This window comes from Thalassophryne amazonica, chromosome 20, assembly GCF_902500255.1.
Source record: "Thalassophryne amazonica chromosome 20, fThaAma1.1, whole genome shotgun sequence".
Taxonomy (NCBI): domain Eukaryota; kingdom Metazoa; phylum Chordata; class Actinopteri; order Batrachoidiformes; family Batrachoididae; genus Thalassophryne; species Thalassophryne amazonica.
The window spans coordinates 39,457,663-39,476,208 of NC_047122.1; the positions used below are offsets into that span (position 1 = coordinate 39,457,663).

General features: G+C 40.4%; 1 protein-coding gene and 1 non-coding gene across 3 annotated transcripts in view; one reads left to right on the forward strand and one right to left on the reverse strand.

Moving 5' to 3' along the window:
- Nucleotides 1-243: 243 nt before the first annotated feature.
- On the reverse strand, nt 244-315 carry trnah-gug. Its single transcript has one exon. It is a non-coding gene; the product is annotated as a tRNA-His (tRNA).
- A 3,097-nt stretch (nt 316-3,412) lies between these two features.
- The window catches only part of LOC117502231 (focal adhesion kinase 1-like), a 107,840-nt gene continuing 92,706 nt past the window's right edge, over nt 3,413-18,546 (forward strand). For both annotated transcript variants that reach the window (XM_034161272.1, XM_034161273.1), the window contains exon 1: nt 3,413-3,600. The gene's annotated coding sequence lies outside the window, so the exon portion shown is untranslated. The remainder of the gene's footprint in view (nt 3,601-18,546) is intronic.

Genomic DNA, 18,546 nt, shown 5'->3' on the forward strand with positions numbered 1-18,546 from the left:
AACAATTTCTTCCAGGACGGCAATTTAAAGAAGTGCACTTGTTATCCTCACATGTAAATTTTTTAAATCAATCAATGTGGAAAAGCAGCATGTGGAAACGATTCATCAGAATCACCTATCCACCAAAACAGCACCAGGAGGGACCCCAAGCAAACACGAGGTCAACATCCAAACACCACACAGAAAGGACCAGTGGGGAAGCGACGCCAGGACCTTCCTCATATTTTAAATCAAATAAAATGCTGCCGTGACCCGGATTCGAACCGGGGTTGCTGCGGCCACAACGCAGAGTACTAACCACTATACGATCACGGCACGTCATGTGCTGGGCTATTTTACATTTTGAAGTATTTTTTACCATGATGTGTGAACGACGTACTTGATGTCGACGTGTTGTGTATTTAACACTGGAGAAAAAAAGTGAGCAAAAGGTGATCTGAGTTATTCTCATACTGATTCAAGTTTTACTAAATCTAATTTCGCTGCGTCTCCAGCAGGTGTCGTCCACGACGGTTGCTTCATCCGCCGTGTCACCATGACAACCATAAAGCAACAAGCACCCACCACCAAAAATAAACAGAATAAAAACATTAAAAAACAAATTAGTAAAACAATTACTCTTTGTTCGTAAAAGTGAGGGAATTTTAAACGTTTTTTAAAATTGATTTAGAAACCTTGACCAGGCTGTGTCCTTGGCCATCAAAAATTCCCCTCCACATTAGAGATATTATGAGGACTACTTTCTTCCACCTGTGAAATATAGTGACGATTTGTCCCATCCTGTCTATGACTGATGCTGAGACCCTGATTCATGCGTTTGTCTCTTCTAGATTAGACTACTGCAATTTTCTATTTTCTGGTTTACCTCAGTTCAGCCTTAGGGCTCTCCAACTGGTTCAAAATGCTGCTGCCAGACGTTTGACACGAAGCAGAAAGTTTGACCACATTACACCCATTTTGACATCTCTTCACTGGCTTCCTGTCCCTGTGAGATCAGATTTTAAGGTTCTGTTACTAACCTATAAATTGTTCATGGACTGGCACTTCCCGACCTAACTGATCTAATTAAACCTTACGTACCGGCCCGGGCTTTGCGTTCACAGGGTGAAGGACTACTTTGTATCCCTAAGGTGAATAAGAAGTCTGCGGGTCACAGAGCTTTGTCTTATCATGTCCCTGTTCTATGAAATGATCTCCCTACGTCAATAAAAGTCAGATTCTGTGGAGACTTTCAAGTCCAGACTTAAGACGCACTTATTTTCCCTTTCGTATGGCTAGCATACTGGCATAGTGTGTTACTATGCTTTTTACTCTTTTAATTCATTTTATTAGTAAACAGAGCAGGTCATGGCCTCAACTTTATCTAAATTCTCGGTATTTTAGTGAAACTTATTTCTTTTGTTTTTCTTGTTGCTTAATGCTGACAAATTGTACTGTATTTGTTGTCTTTCTCATGCCTGATTCTGTGTTTTTCTTTTCTCTCTGTTTGAGGTGCAGCTCCATCCAGAGATGGGTGTGGTGTCTGTTCCTGAAACCCTCCTGTCTTGTGCACCTGCAACATTTCCTGTATATTCGTGAATTGTTTTGTAATTTATGTCTATAACATGGCCCAAGCAGAGGGTCACCCCTTTGAGTCCGGTCTGCTTGAGGTTTCTTCCTCAGAGGGAATTTTTTCTTACCACTGTCACCTGTGTGCTTGCTCTGTGGGTTGGTAAGGTTAGACCTACTTGTGTCAAGCGCCTTGAGGCAACTTTGTTGTGATTTGGCGCTATATAAATGAAAATAAATTGAAATTGAACCTTATCATTGGTGTTTCTATTTTGACTTGTGTTTGGGTCCATTGTCTTGTTGAAAAACCAAGTGTGTTAAAGTTTCAACGATTGATCTGAATTATTCTGAGAGTTTGCAAATCAGTGTCATATGCACACAGGATATTAAATTGTTATGTTACATGACTTTGTTGTAGTAAGCTATTAATTGTGCTCACTGTGGAGAATTTGGTCAACCAACACTATGGCATGAACCACAGTGGTTCCAACATATATTTTACATGTACACACAGTGTCAACATGAACACAATGTGTGATATATATATATATATTTCACACTAGGGTCGCTCATGGACCACCAGTTGGCCCCAGAGCACAGTTTGGAAAAGGTTGGTCTGGATCATTGCAATTATATTCACTGCAGTAATAATAAAATAAATATATAGTAATAACAGTATGGTATTATAGAAATAATAGACAGCACTTGTCACATTATTTTTCATTTATCTGCATCTTTACTCAAAGCTTGTGTTGGTATCCTTCGAGAGCCGCAGTTACCCTGGTTCAAATCCTGGTCATGCCAGCATTTTTGGTTTATTGTAACAGCTGTATATTAAGGCGTGAGTGATAAGATATGAGCATATGGCTGATGCTTTCGAAAGAGCCAGTGTTGTGTATAAACAGGCATGCACATAACTGGTACTCATGGTGCTTGTGCATAGAGGTGGGCGGATCTATCCTAATATCAATAATATCGATGCCAACGCTGGTATTGATATTGAACGATCCTTGTGTAAAAAGATCGACACTCAAGCTTTTTTGTCTCCCGCTCGCACTGACTGCTGCGCACGCACATTCATCAAAGTCTACTCTCTGTCTGTAAGAGCAGCGCTGCGCTGTGTCACACAACACGGAGCAGCGCACCCTTGTATTGTGGTTTGTCAGCCCTCTACCTCAGGATATTTTGTTTTAAGTTGTGTTGAGTGATATTTTTTTAAACAAAAATGTTGATTGTGATAATAACGTATTTTGTTGTCATGTACAATGTTTGGCGAAATTCTATCCTAGGTGTTTTGGATCCTTTCGATCTATGAAGCTTAAATATGAAAAGGTATCGGTATTGATATCGGCGATACTGAGCCTGTATTTACTTGGTATCGGATCAATACCAAAATTCCCGGTATCGCTCGCCTCTACTTGTGCATGCTAAAAATAAATGATGCGCAGCAGAAAACACAAGGAAAGTGCTTCATAAGAGGAAAGAAATGACAGACTGTAAGAAAAGTGTTTCCCTCTGCTGTGCATCAATGATGTTTAGTGCACACGAGCACCATGAGCACCAGTTATGTGCACCTCTGTGTATAAAAGTGAGTATATATATATGCAGTAAAATCACCAGTGTTAAATTAACGCTGACAGTGAACATATGGTCCCACTCTGGCCGGAGTAGGACCATATGTACACTGGTAGTGTTAATTTAACACTGACAGTATTAGTTTTGCACTGGTGAGTTTACTGTGCAAGTATGAATTATAGTTTGTGTTGCCTCTCGTACTATATTTTATCTATACATTCGTTCACTCGTTCTCTCTCCTCTCACTCTCTCTCTCCAGCAGCCATGCTGGAATGCTGAATGTGGAAGGGAAGTGGGAACAGACGAGAGAGAGAGAGAGAGAGAGAGAGAGAGAGAGAGAGAGAGAGAATACCAACTCTCCTGTCTGCTTTACAACTAAAATAACGGATTACTTGTGGACTCTGGGAGGTTTTTGTCGCTGTTGAAGTCGGCTCGGAGATCTATCTCTCTCTCTGTCGTCCTCTGGAACAAAACAACGTGAGTATAACGTTTTTTTCCGGCTTTTATTTCAAAAGCTGAAACATATTATGGGATGCGGTTGGTTTAAACGCCACTCTGGGTGGCGACAGTCGTTGCCTTTCCTTAATAATTTGTCTTGTTTTATAATCAGTTCGCTTCACTTTGCCTATACTTTGCTTTAGGACGCCATTACTCCTAGGTACTTTTCCTTTAGCTAACTTGGCGTGGAAAAGACTGACCTAAGTTACTGCCGCTCAACTCTCAGTGTGGAACGAGTCTGACCCACCGTACACCGGATTAACCCACATTTTCCCCCGTAAATCTCTTTATTCTTTTGTATCCCGTGTAATGGATTGGAGGCTTTTACCTTCATTTGGTTTCTGGCTTCAAACATACACCCAGAGCAGTCACAGGTTTTATACCTGGACACCATGTAGGACTGGGAATATACCTGCTGCACACGGAGTGTGTGGAAGTGGTATATCTGGATTTAAGGCGTTTGACAGTGTGCAACACAAGACATATTAAGATATTGGAAATATACATAATTACTGGAAAAGTGCTTCAATGGATTTAGGAAGAACACAGAGATGTCCCATGGCAGGAAGTAGTATCTGAAATCTCATAGTGTGTTCTGGAACATCTCGTATTTAGGAATTGGCTATTTGTATGTACGTAATAACTCCAAATTCAGCCTTGTTAGGGTTTAGGGTTATTGTTATGATAAATGGACTACATTTATGATGCTTTTCCATCTGCATCAGACACTCAAAGCGCTTTACAATTATACCTCACATTCATCCATTCACACAGACACAATCATACCCCAATGTCAGGGTGCTGCCATGCAAGGCGTTTACTACACACCAGGGGCAACTCGGGGATTAAGGACCTTGCTCAAGGGTCCCAACACTGGTTAGTGTTGGGGGTTCTGGTTCTGGTTAGGGTTAGGATTAGTGGTTGTGGTTAACATAGTTTAGGAATCTGCATTGACCAATGAGAGAGACACTACGTACCAATACAATTACACGCTATGAATACGGCTCCATACGGATAGCCACTGCTGATTATTTATATCATTTATAAATGATGTGTCTGATCAGCATTGTCAGATGGGAACTGTTACCATACCAGATGCTTTAAATGATCGTATTTTGAGGAAAATACTGTTGGCGTTTCATATCCAAGAGAACAAATACACACACCGGCCACTTTATTAGCTATACCTTGCTAGTACCAGTGTTACAGTCTGATTCTGATCAGTTCCCCTGCCTTCACAGTGTCAGCAGAGACACCAGGTTGAACCCCCTTTTGCCTCCAGAACTGCCTTAATTCTTTGTGTCATAGATTCAACAAGGTGTTTGAAACATTCCTCAGAGATTTTGGCCCATATTGATAGTAGCATCATGTAGTTGCCCATTCAACCAGTCTGCCCATTCTCTTCTGACCAGTGACATCAACAAGGCATTTTTGTCCACACAAATGCCAGTCACTGGATATCTTCTCTTTTTCAGGGCATTCTCTGTAAGCAGAAGAACCAGAGATGGTTCTGTGTGAAAATCCCAGTAGATTAGCAATTTTTGAAATAGTCAGACCAGCCGGCCTGGTACCAACAACCATGCCACGTTCAGAGTCATTTAAATCCCCTTTCTTCCCCATTCTGATGCTCAGGTTGAACTTCAGCAAGTCGTCCTCACCACTAAATGTCTAAATGGATTGAGTTGCTGTGAGTGTAGGTGTAAATGTCTACTTTCGTCAGACCCAAGTTGGCCAAAATACATGAAAGGCCAGTTAAACCCGTTCCAGTTTTGAACATGTTGAAAATTTTCTGCCAGACTCCTGGCCAGCCTCACATACTCTTGGCTTGGGTTAGATCAAAGTCAGTCCAGTTCGGCATCCAGTAATTAAATCAAGCATGGAAAGCCTGAACCTGAGATATGAAGCCTTGGCCAGGCCAAGGCAGGGGTGAATCTGACCGAGCTCTGGAAAAAAAATACTTTTTCTAACTTTTGCCAAAAGCAGTTGGGACTTTGCGCCAGGTGAGAACTGCTTGGGGAAGTCAGCTGCGGTGTGCCAAGTTTCAACTCAGCCAATTACTGAGTGAAACAGTGCCAAACTCCACCAGGTGTGAGAGTAGCTTAACTGTGTAAAGGCTGTGTGGTGTTGAGACTGATTTGTCTTTATTTCAGTTTTCACATGCACACAATTATAAACAAATTGAATTCTCTTGGGAATACTGAGGTTAATGCCTGTAGTCAGTCTACATTCTCTGAGTGTTATTCCGCATCACCACTAAGATATTTTGCTTTACTCTTATTCCTCTGAGATTTGGCTGAAATTAAAGGATTAATTTTCACCATATCTGTTGTTATCCATGACTTTTGCATAAGTGTGACCGCTTGGTTCAAGGTCATGGTTTGGCACGGTTTGACGTCTGACGTCAGCGAACTAGTTAGAAGAAAATCTTTGCGAGCACGATTTCCTTCAGACGTTCATGCTTCTTGTCAGAAAAACAAGACAGTTTAAACTGTATGTCTAATTTCATTTTAGTTTGTACGCTAACACATTATTTGGGATAAATCATAAATCTGTTCACTCCAACTGTTTCCTGCAAGTGATTTGTTGAGATATTACTTTGTTTTAAACAAATTTTGAGTCATAGTTCTGAAATAGCAGACTAGCAAGCACATCTTGCACTGCCACGGTAATAAGCTTATCTCGCGGATGAGTTTGAATTTAGTTCCACTCTGCTGCTACTCAGGTCATTTAATTTAACTAAGTGCTCGGCTATATGCGGCAATATTATTTTCAGTGGTCAATAACAGTAAACTGGTATGAGCTGAGGTCACTTTTCCCAACTGATTTTGGTAATTTGTCCAAATTATAGCACACAGCCAGCACTACATTAATTAGGTTGAAATTCATGTGTGTTATGAACACCACGGGAGCGAGCAAGGCACCATGAGACCAAAACCACTCACTTGTAATCCATTACTTGCAGTAAAAACATGACTTTAATTTCAGTGCATGAGAACAACAACAAAAATAACATTGCTTTAATTCTGTTTCTGACATGCACATCTTCAACTGCTTAGTCCAATCGCAGGGAGGCTGGAGCCTATCCCAACAGTCATAGAGTAAAAGGCGGGGTACACCAAGGACAGGACACCAGTCTGTCGCAGGGCCACAAACAGACAAACAAACACAGTCACACCCACACGCACACGTACGGACAATTTATTAAAGATTCCAATCCACCTAACCCGCACGTCTTTGGATGTGGGAGGAAACCGGAGCACCAGGAGGAAACCCACGCAAACACGGGGAGAACATGCAAACTCCACACAGAAAGGCCACAGGCGGGAATTGAACCCATGTCGTTCCCGCTGTGAGGCAACAGTGCTAACCACTAAGCCACTGTGCTTGATTCTGACATATTTGTAATATTATGTGGTTCTCTGTCAGATTTTATTCACTGTGAAACTGTGTGATATGAACACTTTATTTTGCCAGGATTAGTCTCCAAGTACCTGCAAGAGTGTTACTGCATTTGTGTATAAATACGAGGTCTATTAGAAATGTATCCGACCTTATTATTTTTTTCAAAAACCATATGGATTTGAATCACGTGTGATTGCGTCAGCCAAGCTTGAACCTTCGTGCGCATGCGTGAGTTTTTTCACGCCTGTCGGTTGTGTCATTCGCCTGTGAGCAGGCTTTGAGTGAGGAGTGGTCCACCCCTCTCGTCGTTTTTTTCATTGTTTAGAAATGGCTCAGAGACTGCCGCTTTGCTTGATCAAAATTTTTTCAGAAACTGTGAGGGACATCAAAGTGGGAGGGACACCAAAGTGGACCACTCCTCACTCAAAGCCTGCTCACAGGTGAATGACGCAACCGACAGGCGTGAAAAAACTCACGCATGCGCACGAAGGTTCAAGCTTGGCTGACGCAATCACACGTGATTCAAATCCATATGGTTTTTGAAAAAAATAATAAGGTCGGATACTTTTCTAATAGCCCTCGTATACAGTGCATCCAGAAAATATTCACAGCACTTCACTTTTTCCACATTTTGTTATGTTGCAACTTTATTCCAAAAACGAGTAAATGCATTTTTTTCTCTCGATATTCTACTCGCAGAACCCCATAATGACAACATGAAAAGGTTTTTTTTTATTTATTTTTTTTAGCAAATTTATTAAAAATAAAAAAACCTAAGAAATCACGTGTACGTAAGTATTCACACCCTTTGCTCAGTGTTTTGTTGATGCAGCTGTGGCAGCAATTACAGCCTCAAGTCTTCTTGAATATGATGCCACAAGCTTGGTGCACCTATCTTTGGGCAGTTTTGCCCATTCCTCTTTGCAGTACCTCTCAAGCTCCATCAGGTTGGATGGGGAGTGTCTGTGCACAGCCATTTTCAGATCTCTTCAAAGATGTTCTGGGCTCTGGCTGGGCCACTCAAAGACATTCACAGAGTTGTCCTGAAGCTTTGATAGCTTGGGTGTGTGCTTAGGGTCATTGTCCTACTGAAAGATGAACCGTTGCCTCAGTCTGAGGTCAGGAGCGCTCTGGAGCAGGTTTTCATCCAGGATGTCTCTGTACATTGCTGCATTCATCTTCCCCTAAATCCTGACTAGTCTCCCAGTTCTTGTCAATGAAAAACATCCCCACAGCATGATGCTGCCACCACCATGCTTCACTGTAGGGATGGTGCCTGGTTTCCTCCAAACATGATGTCTGGCATTCACGCCAAAGAGTTCAGTCTTTGTCTCATCAGACCAGAGAATTTTGTTTCTCATGGTCTGACAGGCGCCTTTTGGTAAACTCCAGGCAGGCTACCATGTGCCTTCCGTCTGGCCACTCTACCATACAGGCCTGATTAGTGGATTCCTGGAGAAATGGTTGTCCTTCTGGAAGGTTCTCCTCTCTCCACAGGGTAATGCTGGAGCTGTAACAGAGTGACCATCGGGTTCTTGGTAACCTCCCTGACTAAGGCCCTTCTCCCCTGATCACTCAGTTTAGATGTGCGGCCTGTTCTAGAAAGAGTCCTGGTGGATCTGGACTTCTTCCATTTATGAGTGATGGAGTCCACTGGGATCATTGGGACCTTCAAAGCAGCAGAAATGTTTCTGTATCCTTCCCCAGATTTGTACCTCAAGACAATCCTGTCTCTGAGGTCTACAGACAATTCCTTTGACTTCATGCTTGGTTTGTGCTCTGACTGTCAACTGTGGGACCTCATATGTAGACAGGTGTGTGCTTTTCCAAATCATGTCCATTCCACTGAATTTACCTCAGCTGGACTCCAATTAAGCTGTAGAAACATCTCAAGGATGATCAGTGGAAGCAGGAGGCACATTAGCTCAGTTCTGAACTTCATGGCAAAGGCTGTACATATGTTCCTGTGATTTCTTCATTTTTTTTAATACATTTGCGATAATCTCAAAACAACCTTTTTTCACATTGTCCTTATGGGGGTATTGTGTGCAGAATTTTGAGTAAAAAAATGAATTTCATTCATTATGGAATAAGACTGTAACATAAAGTGTGTAAAAAGTGAAATGCCGTGAATACTTTCTAATAAACAGTAAAATATGAGCGATTTTAATGTGATTGAGCGTGACAGTGCATTTTGAGAAAATAGCAACACCTTTCTGACTCCACTGTTGTTAAAGCTGGTTAATACAGACGTGCCAGTGGTGTGTGTGTGTGTGTGTGTGTGTGTGTGTGTGTTTAAATTGCAGTGCAGGAGGCCAGTATTTATAGCAACGCTTAACTACACTCATATCTGGCAGGAGTGGCCCATTTCATTGCATAAACTTTACTGTGTGTTCTGTTTTCTCCCTGTAAGGGTGTGCACTGTTTTGGCCCATTTAAAATCAAGACAAAAAAAAAAAAAAAAAAAAAAAAAATCTATACCTATGTTTTGCATTCTGTGCATACAGTGTGTCGACTATTGTTTAAATTTATGTGATGCATATCTGTTAGGGGTGTAACAGTTTGATACAAATCGAAAATTGATTTTAAAGTAATAGATACAACTACTGGTAAATTCAGTTGACCTAAACGTACTATGAACCAGTTGATGGCTCGACTTTAACTTTCTAAATCGGTTAAGGTTGTTTCATTGCTATTTCAATGCCTTCAAACTCTCGTAAAATTTCAAAGGTTAGCATGAGTCTCTCGCGAGACGGGTCACAGGAAGTTTTTATGTTCAGCTCACAATTTATTAATACCGTCATACTGGTTCAGAATGAGAAGGTCATACTGTGCTATGCTGTGTCGACATTGTTGTCTTATGGGTTTCTTCTATGTGGTGCCCAGTGGCGCCACTAGAAATTTTAGGCCCTATGACAGAATATAATCTTGGGCCCCTCGAAACCTTGACTCTCATGTTGCTGTAAGTGTACACCCACAAAACCAAAGCTTTTCAAAGGCCTTCCCCACAGCCCCCCTTTTCTCTCCACTACTACACCCCCGTGCTAGTGGTGCTGCCCCCAGTGGTGACCAAAAGGCAAGCAGGAGGCAGCACCATGTGCTACAACACAGTAGAAAAAAAACCTGAAGAAGGTTGATTATGAAATAAATATTTGAAGGTCACTTGTGGGTTATTTCTAATTTATCATAGAAAATGAATGTTTGTGTTAAACAAAGAATTGTATCAGATTGCATTGCATGGCAAATCAAATTATCTAGATATGTGTTGTACTGTATCATTTTTATGGGAGAGACTATCTGTGCTGTCCTGCTGCAAAATCAAAATGATCTATTTCTACTTTTAATATTTTCAAAAAGCTCACAAATTGCCCCATTTCAGTAGCTATGTACAAACATTTGACACTCAAAAATAAATTTGTTGAACTATGCCACAGTATTGTTTTCTATATATATATATATATATATATATATATATATATATATATATATATATATATATATATATATATATATATATATATATATTTTTTTTTTTCAGATAAATTCCAGTGACTGTATGTTCAACTATTAAAACAACCCTGAATTTATTTTCAGTGAGCTTTGCTGTTTCCTGGTAAACACGGTGGTAGATCTTGCGGTGATTGGCTACTTCGCGCTTACTGTGTAAATACATTCAGCAGTGTGAAGGTCAGAGCTGTTGCAGTTTCCAAACTGGGGGTAAAAAAAGGCATGAATATATTTTATTGTTTTGCCTCAGTATTTGCAAATTCATGTGCAAACCTGACACACTGTGTGGACACTTGCAGATCTGTGTAAACTCTACAAATTGTACTCCTGTGGAAGTTTTTGACATTTTTCCTCTTGCATGCCGCTTCAACTGCAAAGGGTGAAAGTTGATTCCTTTTGCTTCTAGGTTGCATTCAGGAAGCAATCCCCTCACCCATCCATGCAAACTCACACCCCCCCACACAAAGCGCCATTACTGTACATCCCAGAACATGCAAGCGTCCCCCAGGAGATGAAAGGAAAACGCCTTCTTCCTCTCGGTAGCACCAACTCTACTGGTTTGTTTATATGTTGCTGCAGTGTGATGCTTTTGAGAAAATTTTATACACTATCTAAATTTTGTGTGCTGATATTGTCTGCGGAATCCTTAATATTTGAGTTTGCATGTGGGGATGTGCATGCAGTTTTGTGTGCATATGGTTACTCTTTTATGTAGAATTCTGCAGTATCACGTACCTCACTTTTTGGCAGATGTTACTTTTACTCATTTGAGTGTCTTTTCACTAATAAATGTATAAAATCATTGAAGAATGGGGTGATTATTCTTAAAGTCATGTACATTTCTCTTCTCTTTCAGTTAGTCGGACCACATTGTGCTGTGAGTGATGTAATGTCATACTTTACAGCTGCAGTCTTTTGAAAGGAATTCACTAACCCATGGGTATAGATGTTTGGAAGTTGTTTCCAAAGATTAAATCTTCATTTGAGAATGTCGAGTGAAGCGTCTGTACCCTTAATCATTTAAACATCCATCCCCATGATAACAATCAGAGATTAGTCCAGGTGCTTTTTGTTGTGAATCATTAAATTCATTTTTGAGAAACACCCCCCCCCCCAAAAAAAAACTAAAAACCCCACTTGTGCTTCTTTCAAATCGTCAAACCATCTACACAGCCAGCAGACAGAGAATAATGTCAGATCCATCCATTATAAATTTTAGGAAAATAATAAAATAGCTTTGACGCTACGCGCTCTCTGAATGGCTGATTTTCGGTCTGATATTTTCCCATATCAGACCGTTACCATGACACTTGGTCCAGATCGCGGATCAGATTCATTACAAACCAGAAAGCTAAAAACACAATTAGAAAAACCATGTCGGATATTAGAGGTGCCGGAAAAAAATTAATTCACGTCCGAATCGCGATTCTTATTTATTTAAATTCTGAATCGATCCAAAATGTCCAAGAATCGATTTTTAAAAAACATTTTTATTTAAACATTTTCTTGCTTACTAGATGCATGTACTGTTTGTCAGGCAACGGCCTCCATACTACAGCGTCCTCGCGAGGGGAGGGTCCGGTGTGCTTTAAACATTTGTGAAAAAATCAATTCACGTCCAAATCGCGATTCTTATTTATTTCAATTCTGAATCAATCCAAAATGTCCAAGAATCGATTTTTAAAAAGCATTTTTATTTAAACATTTTCTTGCTTACTCGCTGCGTGTACTGTTTGTCAGGCAACGGCCTCCGTACTACAACGTCCCCGCGAGGGGAGGGTCCGGCGTGCTTCAAACATTCGTGAGCTGCAGCTTAGCATAGCGGACGAAGAGCTAATTCAGCCAACACCATCTTTGCTGAAGGCAAATGTTTGGGTGCTTTTTGGATTTTATTATTTGCTCCATAAGAAGGAGATGACTTATGCAGTGTACAAAATCTGCAAAATGAAAGTCAAGTACTTCGGAAACACTTCAAATCTGCAAGCCCACATGCTACGCTGTCACCTGGAGCTAAAAGAAGTGGAGCAGCGGTATCTGCCGACTACTGACCAGCACATCGCTAAACTGCCAGCCAACTCTGAACGAGCAAAGCAGATGAGTAAATTTACATCTAGAATCACTTGATTAACCTTGTAAAGCTGCATTTTCTTAAACATAAATATTTTTTAAGTAATATAACTATTTCTCAGAGCTCTTTCAATCGAAAATCAATTCTGAATCGAATCGTCACCCCAAGAATCGGAATCGAATTGAATCGTTAGTTGTTGTACGATTCACATCCCTATCGGACATGAACTTACTCCATAAATATCTAAACAGCATCAGAAAAAACACACAGATTGAAAGCTTACCATCTAACAACCGTAGCCCATCTGTTAGCAAGTTCTTCATGGAGGTGAAGCGAACAGGTCTGACTACGAGCCCAAAACTGTCAGCAGCTTTCATATTTGGGTGATACCGTAAGTTTGCGTGTTTATATATAATAGCCATATAATAAACGTATTATTAACCTCGCTTGCTTGGTCTGTATGGGATTATCAGACCTTGGTGTTTGTCGCAAGGATCTCGCTGTGATCGGTCGTTTCACCTTCTCCGCTGAGGATGTAATGGCAGTAGCTGTTAGCAAAGTAGCAAAGTTATTATTATTAGAGGTCTATACGTGGCCGCAGTATTATCGAATCACTGGTAAAAGACATTCGGTATATGTACTGATAATCCCCTCCCATATTTTCAATATATTAGCTTTAAATACTTTAAAACAGTCATCTCACTGTGTCTCATTGCCCAGTGAAGATGCAACCAGCATATACCAACAAGCATACCCACGGTGAGTTTTGAAAACATATTTATGCTTTTTCTTTCAAATACTCATAACGTCTGTATGTGTTATTTAGCTGTGTTAGAGTGAAGCTGGTGCAGCAGCTAAAAACAGAACAGCAGCACCCCTATGGTGAGTTTAAAAAGATATTAACAATTTGCTTTTTTCCCCAAATACATACAGTGTTTCTTTCTCAGGATGGCATGAGATAAAAACCTTCTTACCTGTCAATCAGGTAGCCCTTTCCACATAAATACATAAGTTCTCCATTCTTTCTGGTCAGAGTGTGCAGACCAGGGATGTAGCCAGATCACATAGAGGATAGAACACCCCTTCCCAATATACTTATTGTAAAGGTCCAGTTTTGAAGACAGTTTTTGCATTTACTACTACTACTACTACTACTACTAGTACTACTACTACTAATAAAAGTAATAATAATGAGAATAACAATACTAATACTTTTGATTACTTTAAGCAGTATAAATAAAGTATTAAAAAGCAGGTATACACACACCAACATCACATTTTATGGACAGTAAGTATATTCCTTCAGCTTCTCCCTTGTTTTCACTTTGGGTCACCACAGTAGATCTGAGGTGGATCTGCATGTTGATTTGGCACAAGTTTTACACCAGATGCTTTTCCTGATGCAACCGGGAACCTTCCGCACTGAAAACAAGCACACTTAACCACTTGTCCACCACCCCTGCACTACAGTTTGTGCAGTCTTTATCTGAGCAGTATTAAGCACATAAATGTATCACTATCTTGATATGTATTGAGTATCGGAGGCCCAGTGACACTGTCATATCAAGTTTGGAGAAACAATATAGAGCTTATTACTATTAGTTTATCTTATTTTATTACCATCTCAGCACCAGACAGTCTAGATGTTGTCATGTTTTTGGAAAAAGAATTAGAATTGATAAATTAAGGTCTGTTTTGTTGTATTTCTTTCTTTTTTACTACCTTTTTATGATGGAGTTATTTTTATTCACGATTAAGTAGTTTATTTTAAACCATTCTTAAAACAATGGACATCTTGTTTTCATCCAGGACTATGAGCAAAAATTCCTTGTTTTCATTTTTCTTTAAAGTCCCTTCGGCTTTTCCCTTCTTTTCGAAGTGTAAAGCAAAGTTATATTTGGCTCACTTTTTTTTTCCTTTGCTGATCCGAAAAATTATACAATCCTTGAAGAAAAATTGTGATCTTATCCAAATCATGGGTTTTGTGATCCGTTACACCCCCAGCTCACATGCTATATCTTCTGCACTTCCGAACCATCTGCATCATATTTATAGAAAACTGAATATTAGCAGGTTTCCTAAACCGTTTATTTGCATCAGATTAATATTCCCCCTGTCCTTCTCGGCTTAACACAGTTGTTTTTAGCGCAGTCAGTGTGTCGACCTGCTGTGTGCAGTGGAGCTTGCTGGCTGTGGACTCTGAAATTTGTTACAATGGCAGGAAATGACATCATAGTTAATGACATGTCCTTCCTTCGGGCAGGAGCTTACACACACACACACAGAATGGGCTACTTTTGGTCAGCTGTGTTGCTTTTGCAGCTTTTCAGAATGTGATGAATGAAGCTGGGATGCAGTGATTCCCTGTGGTACATGTTTGTATGTGGGGTTTTTTTGGTCGCTATGTTCAGCCCTTAGGGCTGAAACACGTGACTATTTTCAGTATTGATTCATGACTTGGTTATTTTTGGAATAATTTGATTTATTGTTTAGTTCAAATAAAAACACATCTGTTGCAGTTTTGCACAACTCACCGCATTGCCAGTCTTTTCTTAATTTTATCCAGTTTAAATCAGTTTATCAAGTATTTACAGTTGTTAGTAACCACTTCACCTCATATGTCATGATATCTAGTATGAAAATAATAGCAGTAATATGATTTAAACCCTTTTAAATCAACTTAATGCCACATAAATCTAAAATAAATGATTTTTATGTCAGTTTTGCTCATGATAAGATACCATACACTTTAGTAGGTACACCTGTTCAACTGCTTTTGAACACAAATAGCTAATCAGACAATCACACGGCAGCAACTTGGTGCATTTAGGCATCTAAACGTGGTGAAGATGACTTGCTGAAGTTCTAACTGAGTATCAGAATGAGGAAGAAAGGGGATTTAAGTGACTTTGAATGTGGCTTGGTTGTTGGTACCAGACGGGCTGGTCTGAATATTTCAGAAACTGCTGATCTGCTGGGATTTTCACACACAACCATCTCTTGGGTTAACAAAGAATGGTACAAAAAAAGAGAGGACATCCAGCGAGCAGCAGTTTTGTGGACAACTTGTTGATGTCAGAGGAGAATGGGCAGACTGGTTGAAGGGGCGACTGCATGATGTCGGTGTCGCCATGTCAATATGGACCAACATCTCTGAGGAATGTTTCCAACATCTTGTTGAATCTATGCCATGAAGTACAGTAGTGTTCAGAATAATAGTAGTGCTATGTGACTAAAAATATTAATCCAGGTTTTGAATATATTTCTTATTGTTACATGGGAAGCAAGGTACCAGTACATTCAGTAGATTCTCACAAATCCAACAAGACCAAGAATTCATGATATGCACACTCTTAAGGCTATGAAATTGGGCGATTAGTAAAAAAAGTAGAAAAGGGGATGTTCACAATAATAGTAGTGTGGCATTCAGTCAGTGAGTTGGTCAATTTTGTGGAACAAACAGGTGTGAATCAGGTGTCCCCTATGTAAGGATGAAGCCAGCACCTGTTGAACATGCTTTTCTCTTTGAAAGCCTGAGGAAAATGGGATGTTCAAGACATTGTTCAGAAGAACAGCGTAGTTTGATTAAAAAGTTGATTGGAGAGGGGCAAACTTATACACAGGTGCAAAAAATTACAGGCTGTTCATCTACAATGATCTCCAATGCTTTAAAATGTACAAAAAAAAAACAAAAAAAAAAAACAGAGACATGTGGAAGAAAATGAAAACAGCCATTAAAATGGATAGAAGAATAACCAGAATGGCAAAGGCTCACCCATTGATCAGCTCCAGGATGATCAAAGACAGTCTGGAGTTACCTGTAAGTGCTGTGACAGTTAGAAGATGCCTGTGTGAAGCTAATTTATTTGGAAGAATCCCCCGCAAAGTCCCTCTGTTAAATAAAAGACGTGCAGAAGAGGTTACAATTTGTCAAAGAACACATCAACTGGCCTAAAGAGAAATGGAGGAATATTTTGTGGACTGATGAGAGTAAAATTGTTCTTTTTGGGTCCAAGGGCCGCAGACAGTTTGTGAGACAACCCCCAAACTCTGAATTCAAGCCACAGTTCACAGTGAAGACAGTGAAGCATGGTGGTGCAAGCATCATGATATGGGCATGTTTCTCCTACTATGGTGTTGGGCCTATATATCGCATACCAGGTATCATGGATCAGTTTGGATATGTCAAAATACTTGAAGAGGTCATGTTGCCTTATGCTGAAGAGGACATGCCCTTGAAATTGGTGTTTCAACAAGACAGTGACCCCAAGCACACTAATAAATGAGCAAAATCTTGGTTCCAAACCAACAAAATTAATGCCTCGCAGATGTGAAGAAATCATAAAAAACTGTGGTTATACAACTAAATACTAGTTTAGTGATTCACAGGATTGATAAAAAAGCAGTTTGAACATAATAGTTTTGAGTTTGTAGCATCAACAGCAGATGCTACTATTATTGTGAACACCCCCTTTTCTTCTTTTTTTTTACTAATAGCCCAATTTCATAGCCTTAAGAGTGTGCATATCATGAATGCTTGGTCTTGTTGGATTTGTGAGAATCTACTGAATCTACTGGTACCTTGTTTTCCATGTAACAATAAGAAATATACTCAAAACCTGGATTAATCTTTTTAGTCACATAGCACTACTATTATTCTAAACACTACTGTATTAAGGCCTTTCTGAAAGCAATAGGGGGTCCAACCTGATGTTGGGCTCAGCACTCTCCTAGTCTGAGTGATCCCCTACATTAGTCTGCGCATGCGCGAACCTGGTGTTGCAGTCTGATCGGTCCCCCTGCCTTCACTGTGCATGCATCATGTTGGAGTGTTTGCAGCGATTAACAGATTTTTGCCTCGTTTCTGCTTAAAACTGAAATTATAATGATTTAAGAGGTTTTACTTTGTCATCTGATGGTTAATAATCACATTATTCTCTTTGATCAGTTTGGGTGTAGAGAGTCAGACAGTCTCAGATGCGCCGGTGTTGCACTCTGATCAGTTTCCCGTCTTTTATTGTTAATTATGCTGAATTTATGTGGAAATGGTTGTTGTACAAAAGCTTCAGAGATCTGTCGCTGAGATAGATGATGACTGGAGGGCAGTTTTAAGCAGAAACAAGGCTATAATGAATCGCTGCTGACGCTCTGAAATGACGCATACGCAGTGAAGGCAGGGGGACCTATCGGGGGGGTTGAGCCCCTGACACCGGTACTAGCAAGGTGTACCTAATAAAGTGGCCAGTGAGTGTACATGTATGTACGAGGTCTGTTAGAAAAGTATCCAACCTTTTTATTTTTTTTCAAAAACCTGATGGATTTGAATCACGTGTGCTTGCATGAGCAAACCTTGAACCTTTGTGCGCATGCGTGAGTTTTTTCACGCCTGTCGATTGCGTCATTTGCTTATAAGCAGCCTTTGTATGAGAATGGGTGTCGTCTCTCGTCGTTTTTTCTTTGCAAGGAAAATGGCGGAATGACTGGAGCAGCGCGACTGCATCAAATTTTGCCAGAAACTGGGTGACAGCCAGGTGGAAACTATTCGGATTATTAAGACGGCTTTTGGTGACGATCCTATGGGCATCACACAGATTAAGGAGCAGTACAACCGGTTTAAAGATGACCGCACAGCGGTGGAGAGCGCGCCGCGCTCCAGTCGGCTATCAACATGCTGAAATGACCAGATCATTTCCAGAGTGAACGCTGTGGTGATGTGGGACCGTCGTGTGACTATCCGAGAAATTGTGGAAGAGGTGGACATCAGCACTTTTTCGGCACATTCCACTGTGACAGAAGATTTGGCCATGAAAAGAGTTGCAGCGAAATTCATGCCGATGGTTTAGGCATGAAGCTGACGGTGTTATATGGCTGGGGGGGCCTGGCTGCCGGTTTGTTTGTCTTTTTGTTTTCCTCCCAGGTGGCGTGCATTTGGGACTGAGTGGCTGTGT